Consider the following 18,745-nt stretch of genomic DNA (forward strand, 5'->3'; position numbering starts at 1 on the left):
AAATTTAATGCAATTCCCCATTAAATACCAACAGCATTTTTCATAGAACTAGAACAAATAGACCTAAAGTTTGTATGGAGCCACAAAAGACTCTGAATAGCCAAAGCAACCTTGAGAAAGAAGAATAAAATCACAGTCCCAGATTTCAAGATATACTGCAAAGCTATAGTAGTCAAAATCGTGTGGTACTGGCACAAAGATAGGAACATATTTCAATGGAATTGAAGAGAGCCCAGAAATAAACCCATGATTATATGGTCAATTAATTTACAACAAAGAAGGCAAGAATATGCAATGGGAAAAAGACAGTCTCTTTAACAAACAGTGTTGGGAAAACTGGACAGCTACATGAAAAGAATGCACCTGGACCACTTTCTGACACCATACACAAAAATAAACTCAAAATGAATAAGGACCTAAATGTGAGATCTGAAACCATAAAAATCTTAGAAGAGAGGACAGGCAGTAAGTTCTCTGACATCAGCTATAACATCTTTCTAGCTACCTCTCCTGAGGCAAGGGAAACAAAAGCAAAAATAAACATTGGGACTACATCAAAATAAAAACCTCTGCACAGCAAAGGAAACAACCAACAAAACTAAAACACAACTTACTGAATGGGAGAAGATATTTGCAAATCACATATACAATAAAGGTTTAGATCCAAAATATGTAAAGAACTATAAAACTCAACACACACAAAAAAAACAAATAATCCAATTAAAAATGGGCAGAAGACATGAACAGACATTTCTCCAAAGAAGACATACAGATGGCAAACAGACACATGAAAAGATGTTCAACATCACTCATCATCAGGGAAATACAAATCAAAACCACAATGAGATACTACGTTACACCTGACAGAATGGCTAAAATCAAAAACATAAGAAACAGTGGTGTTGGAGAGGATGTGGAGAAAAAGGAACACTTGTTCATTTTTGGTGGGAATGCAAACTGATGCAGCCCCTGTGGAAAACGGTATGGAGTTAAAAATTGAATTATCATATGATGCAGTAATTCCACTACTGGGTATTTACAAAGAATACAAAAACACTAATTCGGAGGAATACATGCATCCCAAGTATTCATAATGGATGGATAAAGAAGATGCAAGATATATATATATACACACACACATATATACACACATATATATACATATATACAATAGATAAAGAAGATGTGATATATATATTTATATATACATATATATAATAGAATATTACTTAACCATAAAACAGAATCAAATCTTGCCATTTGAACAACGTGGATTGGATCTAGACGGTATAATGCTAAGTGAAGGAGGCAAACAAAATACATGATTTCACTCATGTGGAATTTAAGAAACAAAACAATTGAACAAAGAAAAAAGAGACAAACCAAACAATAACAACAATAACAGACTCTTAACCATAGAGAAAAAACTGGTGGTTACCAGAGAGGAGGTAGGTGGGAAGATGAGAAAAACAGGTGAAGGGGATTAAGAGGACACATACCATGATGAGCACTGAATAATGTATAGAATTGTTGAATCACTATATTGTACAACTGAAACTAAAATAACACTGTATCTTAATTATACCAGAATGTAGAAAGAAAGAGAGAGAGAGAAAGAAAGAAAGAAAGAGAGGGAGGGAGGGAGGGAGGAGGAAGGGAGTGGGAAAGGAAGGAAGGAAGGAAAGCAACATTGCACTGAGTGTACATATTTCCAAGAACATGGCTTTGGAAAAGTATTATTTAGTTTAATGTCTAGTTTTTGAAATTATATTTTGACAATATCAGAAGAAATAAAACATAAGAAATGGTCATTGTTATTATTATGATGTTTGTTTAAAAATTTTTTTTAACAATAATTGTTATATCTCACTTTTTTTTCATTCTCCCTAATGAAAACATGGCATACATGGAAACAATACAGGCACTGGCAAATGTTGTCTTTTCTAGTGTTTGTGTACAATCACCCTCCCAATATCTTCGGGCTGTTGCTTTTTGCTTTATTTCTTATACCCTAAGCTCTTGAGCAAAAATTCAAGGTCTTTCCTTAATAAAATAAATATTTTGTCTGTGATGTGGTCATTAAGGTTTTAGGGGCAAAAGCTAGCTTTATCTCTCCTTGGATTCTAGGCTTTTTTTTTTTTTAATTTTCATTTTTTAATTCAGTAAAATTTAGTTTCCAACTTCATAATTTTGGTTTCTAGCATTATCTATTTTCAATTCATTGCCTTTTCAATTTTTAATTTTAGCCATATGCTTGTTATTAGATTCCTCTTTTTTGTAGAGAACTATCATTATAACGTCCCATGGAATCTCACTGAAGATCAGAAACAGTTTTTAGAGGTCTCAACCTTCTCTTTAGAGGTCTCAACCTTCTCTTTAAACCTTCAAAAAGGTAGTGTCCTACTGACTTCCTTACTATCCCTATGGAATATACCAGAGTTCTCAACTTACTGATTCCCTGTCCGAACGATCAGAACTTTTTTTTAGAAGTGTGATATGCATAGAGAATTCATAATCCCTATTTTGATCTAATTTTCATTTAATATCTGAGTTCTAGCTCTTCTGTTTATAATCCATCTCTGACCTTTGAACAAATCTGTCTAGTTCTATCTCTATAGGTCCTGGTTTCAACTCATGCTATCAGATGACTTTCTCACTTCAGCTCTCGGTAGATATACTACCCTAGGCAGGGGCTGGTCCTTGATGGGCATCATACTGTTATAGCAAGAAATGTTTCACAAAAGGCATCTGATATGGTCTAAATAAGATTGATCTTTACTATAATCTAATTAAGATTAATTAATAAATACTCATTGTTTAGAAATAATTATCCATTGACCTAAAGTCAACAAAACTCTTTTTTTCTAATATTAAAATATACAATTGTTTGGAGGGGAGGGGGAGCAACTTGAAATAAATCAGAGAACACCTTCACATTCATCATTCTTCTCATATACTTCAAATTTGTATTTAATGCCTTCCTCTTCCTGCACATCAGAAAGAACACCTGGGGGAAGTTTTTATTTCTCCAAATTAATTTCTGGAAAAAAAAGTGTCACTTTCAAATTCCTGCACAATCCTTGTCACAAATAGTCTAAGGTGGCCCGGCTTGTTCATGCCTTCCTTATAAACAGAACTGACTCCCACTATCCAAACCATGTCCACTTTATTTGCTAATTCTGGTGGCTCAAAAACTTTTAAGTCATCATCCAGACTTTTGGCAAGAAAATGAACTTCGTGTGGGTTCCTCAAGGTCTCTGAGCACTGAATCAATTCTGTCCTTTAAAGGTCGATTCTTCTCGGGAATAGAGAACCATGTCTTCCTACCCATAATCACCAAATTCTGTTTACCTTCTACTGAGGAGGATGTGGTCATTCTCTGGAAATACTTGAACTCATTCCTGAATGAGGGCCGTGGCACGTCCCCGTTCTTGCTGATGCCCCTGTTCTGAGACACAGCAAGGATGCAGTTTACCAGACAAACCTTGACAGCAACTATACACACCTCTGAGCTGGCACTCCACCCTGGGATTCCCCATGCCCCACCCAGCTTGGGGGGGAAATTGTCTCCTTGGACTCTAGGCTTTTAGGAAAAAAATCAAAGACTAACCAATTTGGGTCCTAGATATCTGAGCAGTTTGATTGGAAACTTCATGCATTAAAAACAATTCTGATACTTTGGAGAGCAATAAGAAGGAAGATAAACCTTAGAAAAAAAAACCTGGTAAATAGAATTAAGAAAAAAATTTAGTCATGCAGCAAGCACTTACTATGATTAAAAAGTCTTTGAAAAGAAGAAGATATTTCTATCTTTATAACAGACAGGCCTAACTGAAGACCACAATAATGTGAGGCTTCCCCTCCCCCACGGGCCACTTCCTCTTTTTACTGTTTTCATTTAGAAAAAACAGAGAGCACTCTTGCTGCCCCACAATGCCCTAGTGCTATTTGAAGGGGTTTTCTAGTCATCCTTACTGTATGGAAGTGTGCATGCCATTTTCATCATCTGCAGAGTCAGGGAGAATGTTAGGTTGAGATCTTGCAGAAGCAGGCCCCGACTCCAGAATTTGGATGTATATGGCTTACAAAAACAGGGCTTCCAGGAGAAATCAATAAGGGAGTTGGGGTGGGGGGGAGGATGAAGGAGAGGGAATGGGGAGAAGCCAAGTGAAGGGGTGATTTCAGAAGTCCCACACTCAGCCTGGTCCCATGGGAGCTCTAAAACAAAGGAATACCCCTCCAAGTTAGTTCTGTCTTGAAGCAAAGAAGCTGGGCTTTGGCACCTCACAACAGCCTGTCTTTGGCTATATGCTGCAGAGTGTGTTGTGGGATGAAACATAAAATTCCCAGGTACTTCCAGCTCACTCCAGTGCCTTAGGGTAATCTGCAGGGCTGGGGTAATGTGCAGGTGCTAGTTGTTAGCAGCAAAATATCAAAAAGCTGGGTATGGGTTTGTAGAGTCTGGGTGGGGCATCAGTCGGCTACTGAGAGTTTCCTGTCAACTTCCTCTGCAGGGCCCACAACACATGCAGTCCCTAATTTCCACTAAAAGTTTCAAATTTCTAGGGGCTAGCATTAAAGTGTGAATACCACTGAACTCAGACCTGAGTCTGAATTCTAATTCCACAAAAGAAATTGGAGAAATCATTACTACTGGCTTGACTCTGTCACCATATCCATAAAATGGGATAATTATTCCTACATCATAAATTTATTCACTTATTTGATCAATCAGTTATTCAATGAATATGGAGCATCTCCTCCATGCCAGGCACTGTTCAAGCGTTATTCTGAGAAGGAGATGGTGGTGAGAAGAGCTCCATAAAATGTAAAGCTCCAGGTAACTGCTTTTACTTGCAGTGGTTATTTATTTTCATAGCTCCCTACAGCAAGTAAAATTACCTAAAACTACAGCAAAGGGATAAAAGGGAAAACTTTTTGGCACTTAACTGGTAAAAAAAAGAAACCATGCCTCCAGTTCTTTCCATGGATGGCTTTAGGTAAAAGTCCTCCTCATTCTGGACAGGTCCCTAAAGAGAAGCCTGCTCTCTTCTGGCAGCCTCAGGATTTCTGGGAATGATCTTGCTCACAGAATTTACAAACTGCATTCCCAGGAGCTGCTAGTCCTGCCTCTGTCACAGCTCATCCTCTTTCAAATCTCTTAATTTTTCCTGGCCTCAGTTTTCCTACCTGTAAAATGAAGGGTTCTGCCACTAACTGGTGATGGCACAGTAAGCAGGTCATTTGCATATAGGAGACTTCTCTGCTCAATTTCTAGGGTGGGGAGTCAGTACTCAAGCTCAGGCTTGATAGACTGATGGGCACAGGCCCCAGGACTCCATTGTAGATTAGAAGTTTTAACTCCAATCAGATCCAACTCCCCCCACCCCATTTTCCCCAACACCTCCTTTTAAGGAGATCAAGATCTTTAAAGGTACCCCTTTACTAATTCAATTGTGAAGGCTAAGCAATCTAGTATGTGAATGCTCTAGCCTGGCTGCACTGGCTCATGTAAGAAGTGCCAGATGCTTACAACTGGCCTAGGATCTCTGTAAACTATGACATTGAAGACAGAGAGTTGCACTATATTGATGGCTCAGATTCAGATATGGTATTGTTGGCTGTGGTGTGCTCCTCTAAAACAGTGAATATCTCTAGGTAAAATTCCAAATACAAAAAGCAAACTGAAAACACATCTTCCTTTTAGTTGTCTGATAGTTGCATTCTTAGAAAATTCAGTGTTTATGGTCCTATCACCAGCCTGACCCCCTGACCTCAGAAAATCTCAAGTAGAAACTTCTGCTTGCCCATCCTACCTTGTAGGAACTAACTTCTAGAAGCTTCTGTCTAGCTGTCAATCTTACCTTCTAGAAACAAACTGGAACAGAAAAGAAACATTTGAGGAAGATGCCTGCCCAGATGATTGAGAAAGTGTGGCAGTTACCTCAACCTCATTGGAATGTTAAAATCCCCTTCTGAATATCCCAAACGTTAGTAAAAGAGGCCTGCTTTCCCAGTTCAGGGAGATGCAGCTGTCGAAATGATTCCCCATGATCTCCCTGTCTGTACAAATGAAGTTGACCTTGAGGCAACTCCATTTGGTGTAATCTCTGTCTATAACTAAGGTAATGGGCCCACTTTGGTTTGGTAACAGTCCTGGCCTACTGAATAGTTAATACATATTCAAGAAATAAAATAATTGGCCTACTGAATAGTTAATACATATTCAAGAAATAAAATAATTGGAAAATAAAACACATTTTTATATGTGATTGTAAAGACCAGATTATAAGCAGGTTTCCTCTCTCACTGAGAGAGAGAGAGAGAGAGAGAGAGAATATGTGTGTGTGCATGGTGGGGGGGAGGTTGGGGCCCCTCTCAGCCCCTATATATATATACCTATAGTGACCACATCATTGGAACAACTAAAAATAGCCCTGTTAATTTCCAAAACTTTTAGAGAGGCACATTACCTCTATTGAATGAGAACCACTTTTCTAGAGAGTAGGGAGTTGCTGATCTAACGATCAGGGGAAAGAAACAACAATCTGGTGCCTCCTCTTTCTCAGAAAGCAGAAGCCTGCAGAAAGACGAAACTAAGGACGGGAAACTCCCCTTTTCTAACCTAGAACATGGCTTTCCGCCCAGAGACTGGTGACAAGCCACCATAGACTCCGGTTTTGATTGGGCAGTTGAGAAACTAAAATAGTGGGTCAAAAAGAGGGAAACCCCCAGTGCTTTCCACGGTCCTGTCGATAACTTGCGCTGAGACCCTTGGCTTTGCGACCTTGGCTGTTCTTCGCTGAGCGCCGCCGCCAGCCTGAGCGAGTTCACGGTGAGTTCCCCGTCCCGTGCCGCCCCCTCCCTCTGCTTCTCTCCATCCGCAAGCTCTCCCTGGCCCTGCGGCTCCTCGGTCCTTCTTCCGGGCCCAGGGTGGCCAGGCACCTGGGTTCTGGTCGCTCAGGCTCTGTCCAGACCCGACAGGGAAGCCGCGGAGAGGCGGGAAAGTGGCGCGCCGCTGGAACGTGCGCTTCGAGAGCTTTCTCGCTGGATAGTTCCCTGGGTAGGACTGGGCTGGACAGGACAAAATAGCGAAGTCATCGGTGGGGTACGTGGGTGGGGTCGGTGGTGGTGGGTGCTGCTTTTCGGGGCAGCCCAGCCTCGACTTGAAGGTTCTGTTTCCTCGGGCACAGCGTGAAGGAGGAGCAGGCCCGTGTTAGAAGGCAAATACTTGAGGGCGGTGATCTGGCGAAAAGCAGGGGTCTGTGGGGTCTAAAAGAACTGCCTCGGTAAGTAGAGTGACGCTTCAGGTGGAGCCCTGAGCATTGTGCCTTCCTCAGGGTGCCCTCCTCGCCATTTTCCTTTAGGACCCCACGCTTCCCCACCAGGTTCTAGGGCTTGTGTCTGAATCCAGATTGTGTCATATTTTGTGTAACATTTCTATGGCAGCTTATGAGTTTGTGTTGGTAAAAGCTTTATTGAGATATAATTTACAAACCATACAATTCATCTATTTAAAGTAATACAATTCAGTGGGTTTTAGCATATTCACAGAGTTGTGCAAACATCACCTCAATTTTAGAATATTTTTATTATCCAAAAAGAAACCCTGTACCCATTAGCAGTCACTTCCTATTTCTCCTCAACACCCCAGGCCTAAGGAACCACTCATCTTTCTGTCGCTATGGATTTGCCTGTTCTTGACATTTCATATTAATGGAATCACACAGCTTATGGTCTTTTGTGATTGACTTCTACTACCTAATATGATGTTTTCAAAGATCATCCATATTATAACAAGTATCTCTACTTTATTCTTTTTTACAGCTGAATAATACTCCATTGTATCGATATACCACATTTTGTTTACCCATTCATTAGTTAATGGGCATTTGTGTTGTTTCTACTTTTTGGCTATTAAGAGTAATATTGTGATCAACATTCATGTTCAAGTTTTCAGACTGGACAGAAGTTTTCAATTCTCCTGGGTATACACTTAGGAGTGGAGTTGCTGGGTCATATGGTAACTCTATGTTTAACCTTTTGAGGAACTGACAGACTGTTTCCCAAAGCTGCTGCATCATTTTACATTCCCACCGGCACTATATGAGAATCCCAATTTTTCTACATCCTCACCAACACTTCATATTATCTATTTTTTAAATTATAGTCATCCCAGTGGGTGTGAAATGGTATCTCATTATGGCTTTAATTTGCATTTCCCTAATGATGACTGAAGATGCATTATTTTTTAAATTACAAAATAATTTTTAGAAAGGATTTACATGCTGAGGTTTTGAGAACTTTAACTGTCTACATCATGTGCCCAAAATCACAGAGGCTAGACTCCAACCAGGTCTCTCTATGGTAAATGCTTGAACTCCATCCCCTCTTTTCTAAAACAGAATCTGGGATAAAACTCTTCAAGAAAATTCCTCTTGATATCTCTATTAGAAAGGGAATGCTGGGCAAGATGAACCTCTGCATGGACTAAATGGTTCATTTCTTATTTGCTGTTAGAAACCCAAATGTGCAAAGAACTTTTTGGTCTCTTCATTTTTACTTTGTAAAAAATAAGTGTTTCCAGGGTGCCTGGGTGGCTTAGTCAGTTAAGTGTCCGACTCTTGATTTTGGCTCAGGTCATGATCTCAGGGTTTTGAGATCAAGCCCCCAGTCAGGCTCTATGCTGGGTGTGGAGTCGGCTTAAGATTCTCTCTCAACCTCTCCCTCTGCTCCTCCTCCCACTTCTCTCTCTGTTTCTCAAAAAAAAAAAGTGTTTCCTTGAGATCCCCACACTGAATCTTGGATGAAGTAGTGACCCTTTCTTGGTAGGCAGTGATTTTTTTTTTTTAAGATTTATTCACCTATTATTTGAGAGAGAGAGAGAGAGAAAGAATGAATGGTGGGGGGGGGGGGCAGAGGGAGAGAGAGTCCCAAGCAGATTCCACACCAAGTGCGGGGCTCAAACCCATGACCTTAGACCACGACCTGAGCCAAAATGCTCAATCAACTACACCACTTAGGTGCCCTGGCATGCAGTGATTTTGTGCTTTTCTTCATGTCAGTGCCCTTTGGGCTTCTCCTTCCCACTGCTATCAGGACATGGAATGCAGAAAGACAAGTTTAAACTTTGTTCAAATGCATAACTATCAAAATATTTTGAGTACATATTTTTTTCTCTGGATATCTATCCATTTTACACTACTTATCAATCTTACTTTATATATTACCAAAACTTAATTTTCTCTCTTTTTTTTTCCAGTTAAAAATTCAGATTGAGTTGTCTTAAAAGTCACAAACCTATACCCACCCACCCACATGGGAACACAGCAGTTGTGGAGGTGGAGACAGGAAGAACCAGAATCAGAGTTCAAATATGCCAGAAAATCTGGGTTCTAAATTCTTATGTAAGTCAGAGAGTAACTGACCAACAGCTGTGAGACACTGGGCACTTGAACATTCACTGTAAACTTTGGCACAGATCACTTACTTCTCTGAAGACTGGATCCAACAAGCATAATGAATACAAGAATGTGCTATGGTAGCATGCTGAATTCCAGACAAACCCAAGAATTCCGTACAGCTGGGGAAGGAGGCCCAACTCCTGAGATGGTCTTAGAAGCAGAACTGATAGATCTTAGGGAAAGTGATGAAATAGTTGACCTCACCTGTGAATCCCTAGAACCTACAGTGATTGACCTAACTTGCCATGACTCTGTTGTGATTACTGAAGAAAGGAGGTGGCCAGGGGGAAATACAAGGTCACTCCAAGGCCAAATTGGCAGCTATGTGGTGAGCAGTGATAAGGAGGAGTTGATGAGAAACAGAGATGTGTATGTAACCAACAGTACCTGTCATAATGCCCTGGAAGAAGAAGCTTTAAGTTGCACACAGCCTGGTTATCTCCGGTGTCGAATTTGTATGGATGGGTACTTGGAGATTGAACTGAGTAGGCGACACATTTACTCTACAGAATGTGGCCACATCTTCTGTAGTCAGTGCCTCTGCACTTCCCTTAAATATAATAAAAAATGCCCAGTTTGTTTGAAAAAACTCAACTGCTATCAGTACCACCGCATTTATATATGAGGTGTGCTGTGTCATTCAGGACAGATAGAACCCTTGGCATGGAAATGTCCTTGTGCAGAAACTATGGGTTGTTGGCATCCAATACACTGGACTCAAAAAGCCTGCTTTTAAAAATTGTTCTCTGGAGTATATAAAAAACTCTTTCATTTCTCACACGCTATGAGACTGCTTTTTGATTTCTTTAGTTTCATGCTTCAGGGCTGGACTTTGGTTGTCATATTGTGCCAGAGACTAGTGGCTGTCCTCAAAGCAATTTTTCCTTTTTTCTTATAGTAATCAATTTACAATCAATTTTTAATTGACCACACATGGGCATTTTGGATCATCTAACAAGGGCAACATCCTAGAGGTAGTGGAGCAAGTGGATGGAAGGAATCTGGGAGACTGACAACTTTGCAAGTCAGAGCCACCATACAAATTTGGACTTTTACTTGAGAGATAAATAAACGTTATTCTTGTTTAAGCAACCATATACGAGGTCTTATTTAGAGCAATAGAAACTTTATTTTTATTAAGGGACCAGGCAGGGTGCTGTCTCTGGGTTTCTCTGGATTTCCTGATTACACTGGAGTGGAAGGAAGTCAGTCCCTTCCGACCACGTCTCCAACCAGCAGGGTTCAGGTGGGTATATGGGCAGGCACCATGTCCCCTGGGACTCCTACTGGCCTTTGAGTTTAGTCTGAGGAGTTGCCTAGGCACATGGGAATCTAGAGTTGTGGTTTTGTGCTCTCTGACCTGCCAGGCCAGAGAGGAGATGCCATTACCCTGGCTTTACAGGTGTGCCTGCCTTCACCACACTGGTCAGCTAATCAAGAAGCTGGCATGCTTCTCTGTGAAGCATCACCATCCCAGCTGCTCCAGGGTCACAGGCCTTGAGAAGACCTCCTCACCACCCATGCTCCACCTCCAGCCAAACACATACTGTTTCTTCTTTTGCAGAAGATCATATAGCACTCACAATTCAGCCTGCACTTTAGAACTGGAGAGGATGTGATTTCTACAGTCCTTTCTCCTTTTCCCTCAGAATGAAATGGGCAGTAAAGTTTGTTCCTTACTTTCCGTGGCTATAGCAGCGTTGCTCTCCAATATGATGTCTCAGTTGTGCCAATGGAACGGTGCCCATCTCTGTGTCATATCTGTCTACACACTGCATTCTCTGAAATGTCCCATATGCCAGGCTTTGGTTGCTTGACTTGGCACAGGATATGCAAGATAAATGTGGTAGGAGGCAACTGGGTGGCTCAGTTGGTTAAGTGGCTGCCTTAGGCTCAGGTCATGACTCCAGAGTCCTGGGATGGAGCCCTGCATTGGGCTCCAGGCTCAGCAGGGAGCCTGCTCCTGCCCCTCCCCCCTGCTCTTGCTCTCTCTCTGTCCTAAATAAAGAAAATCTTAAAAAAAAAAAAAAAAAAGACAGGGGCACTTTGGTGGCTCAGACATTAAGCGTCTGTCTTCGGCTCAGGTCATGATCCTAGGGTCCTGGGATCTAGGCCCGCATAGGGCTCCCTGCTCAGTGGGAAGCCTGCTTCTCCCTCTCTCACTCCCCCTGCTTGTGTTCCCTCTCTCTCTGTCAAGTAAATAAATAAAATCTTTAAAAAAAAAAAAAGATAAATGTAGTATACTCCTTTCTGTGGGTTCCTTTGTATATTCTAAAATGAAAAGAGGAAGAAAGAAGATGAAAATTTAAAAAAATTTGAAATAATTTCTAAATATTATCTTCCTACATTTCAATAGATCATCTTACACATCCCACTTTGGAGACTATTAATTGCTCCATGACATAGCACAGTGTATCAGAGAACTGGTCAAACATCTGAAGTGTCTATTAAGTACAGATTCTGCTTTTGCACATATTGTCTATGTGATCAGGATAAGAGCAGACTCTCTTCAGTTTGTCAGCAGCCCTCAACCTTCCCTACTGTATTCTACCTAGCCCACTACACATTTCCCTTACCTGCGAAGCTCATGTAGACATTTGAGTTTTTGACTCTGCTTTATGGGAAAAAAAATAGAGGGGATTCTGACTTTTTCAAAAAAAATCAAGATAAATTTTATAGACAGCAAAATGAACTGATTTTAAGTGTATAATAAGATGAGTTTGGGCAAATATATATAGTCATAATGACCAGAACCCCAATCAAAATATAGAACAATTCCATCATTCCAGAAAGTTCCTTTATGCCCTCTTCTAGTCAATCTCCACCCTCCCACCCCCCACAAGCAACCACTGTTCTGATTACTATCACTATACATATGCTTGGGAACACTGACTGTCATTACTTCATTGTCTAGCCCAGCTCATCAGGAAGAAAAATTTGATAGGGATTTGGAGTATAAGCTCTAGGCAGGGATCAAAGGCTTTAGTGGCAGCATGACTAATATTACCTCTTTTAAGAATTGAAGCAAGAAATAAATCAGTGAGAGAAAGACAAATACCATATGATTTCACTCATATGTGGAATTTAAGGGACAAAACAGATGAACATACAGGGGAAAAGAGGCAAATTAGGAAACAGACTCTTAACTACAGAGAACAAACTGAGGGTTACTGGAGGGGAGGTGGGTGGGAGGATGGGTTTAATGGGTGATGAATTAAGGAGGGCACTTGTAGTGACGAGCACTGGGTGTTGTACGTAAGTGATGAATCACTAAATTCTACACCTGAGACTAATAAGTTAACTACCTGGAATTTAAATAAGAACTTGAAGAAAGTAAAATAAAATGATAATTTAAAACAAAATGAAACAAAAACAAAAGCCTTTTGTGTGGACTGTCAGGGGTACAATAACTATTAATATTAATTGAATGCAAAAAAAAAAAGAATTGAAGCAAGAAAATGTCATTAATAATGACATCTGCCATTTATTAAGTAATAGCTATGTTCCAGGCACAGTACTAGGCACTTCATACATCACAGGCAGTCAAGGTATACACTTAGGCAAGAATATGAACCCAACAGGATGTAAGAGCAGAAGTTGAAGTGAGCTGCCACAGAGCATAACTGACATGAATAATTTGGCTGACTATTTTACATGGCTGTGGGAAGAAGCAAGAAGTAAAGAAAAGATTAAGGCCACATCATGAATAGAGCATTGTGTGCTGTGTTATGGAGTTTAGAGTATTCTATAGGTGCTAAGGAGCCCTTAAAGTCTCTGGAGGAGAGCCTCCAGAGAAAAAGATCCTTAAGGATTCAGCATGATCTCAGTGAAGGCGGAAGATGCTGTTTAAAAATAGAGGATAGCAGGAGAGGAAGAATGAAGGGGAGTAAGTCAGAGGGGGAGACGAACCAGGAGAGATGATGGACTCTGAAAAACAAACTGAGGGTTCTGGAGGGGAGGAGGGTGGGGGGATGGGTTAGCCTGGTGATGGGTATTAAAGAGGGCACGTTCTGCATGGAGCACTGGGTGTTATGAACAAACAATGAATCATGGAACAGTACACCAAAACAAATTATGTAATATATGGTTATTAACTAACAATAAAAAAATAAAAAAAACTAATGATGTAATGTATGGTGATTAACATAATAATAAAAAATTTTAAAAAAAATAGAGGAAAAAATATGGAGGAGGTGGGGCACCTGGGTGGCTCAGTCGGTCAAGCATCTGCCTTTGGCTCAGGTCATGATCCCAGGCTCCTGGGATCAAGCCCTGCATCAGGCTCCTCCTCTGCCCCCCCCCGCCCCGCTCCTTCCCCTCTGCTCACGCTCTGTCTCTCTCTCTCAAATAAATAAAATCTTTAAAAAATATATGGATATGGAATTAAGAAGGGAAAGTCCTGCTGTTGATTTTCCTCTCAGAAGTATATTTTTGAAGCGTATAAGAAAAAGGATGACGTAACCTTGGTCTGAGGACTTTGGTAGTCCACTTGCGCTCTCCTGCCCTCGGATGTCTAACGGTTTCACTTTAGTACAGCTCCAGAGCTGTGCAAGCCTTTTGAATTGTGGCAACTCCTAGGAAATGATGTTTGTTCTAAGGTGGCAATGATAGGACTCCAGGGGGACAGTTATGGAAGTTTGGATTTAGCTTTCAGGTATCTTTCTGGAAAAGTAGAAGCTCATTTGTTGAGAGTGGATACGGGATTAGGAGAGGTAGATATTCAAATGTATTCACTTGAGGCCTGATCCAGCTTTAAACCAAGTTAGCCCCACAGTGAAATAATCTGGCAATGCACATTTATCATTTCCTGATGTTTGCTGAGGTCACAGCAGAGAATGAAAGCCAAGTATCCTGAGCTGTGCTATATCTGGATGTCATCAACCACAGACTGAACTTGAACTATTCAAGAAAGGGGTTAAGAGAGACAGAGTCCAACCCAAGTTTCAGCAAGGACCGGTCTTTTCTATTGTCTGGTCCACACTGAATTCAACCCTACTGTAAATATTAGGTACACCTGCCAGGAGAAACAAATTACTCTCCAAGAACCTAAAATTGTTACAAAGGATTAAATGTTTAGGTCCTTTCCTTAGCTACATCAGTTAGGTCCCACTGATTTGATATTAAAATCTATGTACTGGGATGACTGTCCCAGGGAGTGTTAATAGAGTAAAATAGGTTTCAATGACATCATTAGCTCAGTGTCTGTCTCTAAAATAGCAGCTTCCGTGCAGCAAGAGCAGGGAGCAGCAGCAGCCGGCACCTGCACAAATGCACATGAACTCCCCGTGTTTCCTACCTTCTGGCCTCCTTGGGCTTTCCTGACAGCCTCATGGATTAGAACCATCAAAGGTCTCAGGGAGGCACAGGCCTTTGTCTGTAGGCCTTGCTATCCTACTGCCCTATCCAGTACTCCCTGGCTGGGTTGGGATCTGAGGCTAGTAGGCAAGGTTGGGCCCTAATGGGTATTCATGGTTAGGGACAGCAGGCTATTCTGCCAGACTTATTTATAAACAGTCATAGTTCAGTTTCATGGTATTATGCCGGTGGGTTTCCAACTTTGAGACGATCTTTTTCTGCTTCACTATCCAGGACTATTTATAGACTGCTCTAACATAACTGTCACTGTATGGGAGACATTAATCAGGGTAGCATTTGATATGGGCCCTTCCCTGACCCCCTTAGCTGTCAGCAGGCAAAAAGATCCTACAGGGCATATTCCCTTTTCCTGTGGAGTGGCATATAGAAGGCATAGGGCCCCAGGTGTGGCTCTGCCAATATCACCGACCCTCTGAAGGGAGGGCAGAGGGGTAGCAGGGTGGTGTGACAGGATAAAGGCAGGATCTACCCATACCACTTGGCTTCCCTGCTGAGAAAAGAGCCTTTAGAGAATGAACTTCTCCCTGCCTTTCCTCTGAACAAGTCCAAGCCACAGAGACAACAGCTGTTCTTTTCTCCAACCAGAAGAGAGAAGGTGCAGTGCATTGCTAGGCATGGGCCATTCATTATTTCATGGCTCATTCTTTTGCTCATTTATCTGGTATTTATTAAATTTTTATAGTGTGGTAGACCTGTGTAGTTAAAAAGACGTACAAGACAGTCCTTTCCTCCAAGAAGTTCACAGCTAGTGGAGAAGAGATGTGAAAAACAGTTGTGATACAATGAAAGAAATCATACAGTGTAATAAAAACTATGATAGAAACATCTGTAAGGTCCTCGCTGAAGCATAAAAGAGGAAATAACTGACTTTTTAGTAACTTCCTTGGAGCCTAGAAGATGGAAAATTGAACTTTTAATTTATATTCAGCTCTGTTGGAGTCCTTGAAGATTAATACCAACTTACAATTCTTGTTATATTTCAAGACAGAAAGTTAATTTGAGGGAGAAGATTTGTCAATAGTCTGCTATACCAATGTCAGCACAATGACAATAGCTCTTACCATCTACTGGGTGCTCACCATGTGCCAAGTGCTGCTAAGCCTGTTATATACCTCATCTCGTTTAATCCTCACCGCAATCCTATCAGGTAAGCATTATCATCTATATTTTGTATATGATAAGGCTGATGCTTGGAAAAAGAAAAGTAACTTTGATTTATGACTTTGTTTTTGTTTTCCACCCCCCTACAAATTACATGGTGAAACCTGGCATGTGTAGCTTCTTAGATATCACTGTCCATTGTATACGTTCAACTTTTTAATTTTTTTTTTAAGATTCTATTTATTTGAGAGAGAGTGATAGCAAGAGAGAGCATGAGTGGGAGTGGGAACGGGAATGGAGGTGGGGAAGAGGGAGAGGGAGAAGCAGGCTCAGTGGGGCTCAATCCCAGGACCCTGGGATCATGACCTGAGCCGAAGGCAGATGCTCAACCAACTGAACCACCCAGGCACCCCCCCAACTTTGTTTTTAAATAGTGAAATAAAAACTTGAAGTGCCTCTTCAAGTTTTGGACCTCATGCTATATAGATTTTGGCATCACATTGTTTAGAGGTGGAAGGCCATCTTAGGAAGTCATATCTTATAGGAGGAACTGATTCCCAGAGGAGTTAAACATTTTAGCCAACATTCTTCAGTGCTCTGGGTTCTTCAGTGGGAGAGAAGGCTTCTGTCTTTTAAGGCAGTATTCTTGCCCCAGGGCTACAGGCTCAAGGATGCGCAGACTCTGGGATTTAGTACAATCATCTTTACTGAATGATGTTAAACATTTCAGCCAAGAGGTATCTGGGTGGCTCAGTCAGTTAAGCATCTACCTTTGGCTCAGGTCATGATCTCAGGGCCCTGGGACTGAGGCCTGCATCAGGCTCCTTGCTCAGTGGGGATCCTTCTTCTCTCTCTCCGTCTGCCCCTCTCCTCCTCTCTTGCTCTCTTTCTCAAATAAATAAAATCTTTTTTAAAAAAAATCAGCCAGCAACAAAAATATTCAAGATGAAACATTTTTTTTTTTTTTTTTTACTTAGGAACATAGTTCCTAGCTGATCATCAGAATTTCATAGCCATTTATTTGATAAGGAGTTTTATCCAACAAATGCCATGTACTGTCAAGGTGAACAAGATACAGCACTACCCAGCAGTTAGTTGTCCATAATTTGGTGAAGGGGCAGACATGAAATCAAACAATAATTATGTACAGGTATGCACAAAGATCTAGGGTGCTATAGAAATGTGTAAAGCACTAATTCTCAACTGGGAGTGAGTCCCACGCCCATACACCTAGCAGACATTTGGCAATATCTGGAGACAATTTGACTGTCATAACTAGGGGGGGTGCTCCTGGTATCTGGTGAGCAGAGGCCAGAGATGCTGCTAAACATTCTAAAATTCACAAGACAGCCCCCCACAACAAAAACGTAGCCAGCTCAAAATGTCAACAGGGTTGAAGGTGAGAAGCTCTAGTACGGAGCCAGCAAAATATTTTCTACAACAGATGGGGGAGGGGAGTAAAGTTTGGTGGGTTGGTTATGGAAGAGTTTACTAAAGAGATAATGATTGGGGTTGGGAGAGAGAGGATACCCAGCAGAAGGGACAACATGTGCAGAGCCACAGACCCTGGCGTATTTGGGCAATCCCAAACACCAGAGGAATAGTTGTGGGCATTAAGACTGGACAATGAGGCATTCAGTAGAAGATAGACATTCAAAAAAATCTATTGAGTTAGACGAATTACTGTAAGAAAATCTGGCTCCATGATGGCTCTTTATAAGTTAGGCACTCAGAAGCAGAGTCTAGGTACAAATCTCTGTGAACTAAAACTGCTCAAGAAAGAAATGAGGCTTTTCTCATCTTGCTTCCTAGGGTCTAGCATTTTCCAGGTATTTGTTACTTTCTCAGAAATAGAGTTGGGCTGTTTGAATGGAATGTGAGCTCTGAGAGGTGGAATAGCTCTCTATTAAAGCCACTTAGATGGTGTCTCAGTGCTGGGATCACAAGCAGAGATGAGGTGGTTATTTCTCGTGCATTAGGTTTATAGGCAGATGATGTTTGTTTCCTCTTTTGCAGAGAATCCTAGTTCAGAATTGGGGATATGTCAATCTCAAGATTAGACTGCCACCTTGAATGAGTTGCCTTCCCCCTCCCCCACAAAAAAAGGGTGGGTGGGTAGGCCATTCCAATCAGGGTTTCTCTTTCTCTTAAGCTAATGATGATCAAAGCAACTGACAAACTGCCACGGAATCTGTCAGACCTCACTCTGGCCTTGCTGTAGCTCCCCAGCTCCTGAACTTTTCTTCCTTCTGTCATGCTCTGAGCCCATTCTTAGCAAACTACCAGGTCTCTGACTCCTGGTCAGCAGCTACCCTGGGCATGTTGTGCTCTGATCCACGTGCCTGCATCTGCCCCCTGGTGGCCTGATGACAGAGCTTAATGGAGGTGAGTGGCCCTTCTCTAACTCAGGTCATTTTCTAGGCAGAGTGTGGAAAACTGGATCACTGAAGGGGGTATGGATTTTAGAGCATGAAAGGAAATTCAGGGAAATATTTAATTTGTGACAGCTTATAGCTGCTATACTCTCTTCGAGTATTGGAATAACTGAGAATTTATTTATTTTAAAGATTTATTTATTTATTTTAGAGATGGGGGACAGAGAGGGACAGAGGGAGAGGGAGAGAGAATCTCAGGCAGACTCCCCACTGAGTGCAGAGCCGGATGTGGGGCTTGATCCCACGATCCTGAGATCACCACCTGAGTGGAAATCAAGAGCCGGCTGCTTGACTGAGTCACCCAGGTGCCCCTGGAATAACTGAGAACTTAGATAAGAGAGATTGGTAGGTAAGTAGTGATGCCCACCA

At 41.4% G+C, this 18,745-nt stretch overlaps 1 protein-coding gene and 2 pseudogenes across 2 annotated transcripts in view; 2 read left to right on the top strand and 1 right to left on the bottom strand.

Moving 5' to 3' along the window:
* Window positions 1-2,918: 2,918 nt before the first annotated feature.
* LOC114226539 (dihydrofolate reductase-like) lies at window positions 2,919-7,101 on the bottom strand (annotated as a pseudogene).
* On the top strand, window positions 6,647-10,559 carry LOC114226506 (E3 ubiquitin-protein ligase RNF4 pseudogene; annotated as a pseudogene). Its single transcript, XR_015768548.1, has 2 exons — window positions 6,647-6,835; window positions 9,263-10,559. The product of XR_015768548.1 is annotated as an E3 ubiquitin-protein ligase RNF4 pseudogene (transcript).
* A 5,274-nt stretch (window positions 10,560-15,833) lies between these two features.
* The window catches only part of TRIM69 (tripartite motif containing 69), a 54,497-nt gene continuing 51,585 nt past the window's right edge, over window positions 15,834-18,745 (top strand). The window contains exon 1 of the mRNA XM_088024775.1: window positions 15,834-15,987. The gene's annotated coding sequence lies outside the window, so the exon portion shown is untranslated. The remainder of the gene's footprint in view (window positions 15,988-18,745) is intronic.

This window comes from Eumetopias jubatus, unplaced genomic scaffold, assembly GCF_037043125.1.
Source record: "Eumetopias jubatus isolate StellerSeaLion01/CBP00866 unplaced genomic scaffold, mEumJub1_p1.0 scaffold_7, whole genome shotgun sequence".
Lineage (NCBI taxonomy): Eukaryota > Metazoa > Chordata > Mammalia > Carnivora > Otariidae > Eumetopias > Eumetopias jubatus.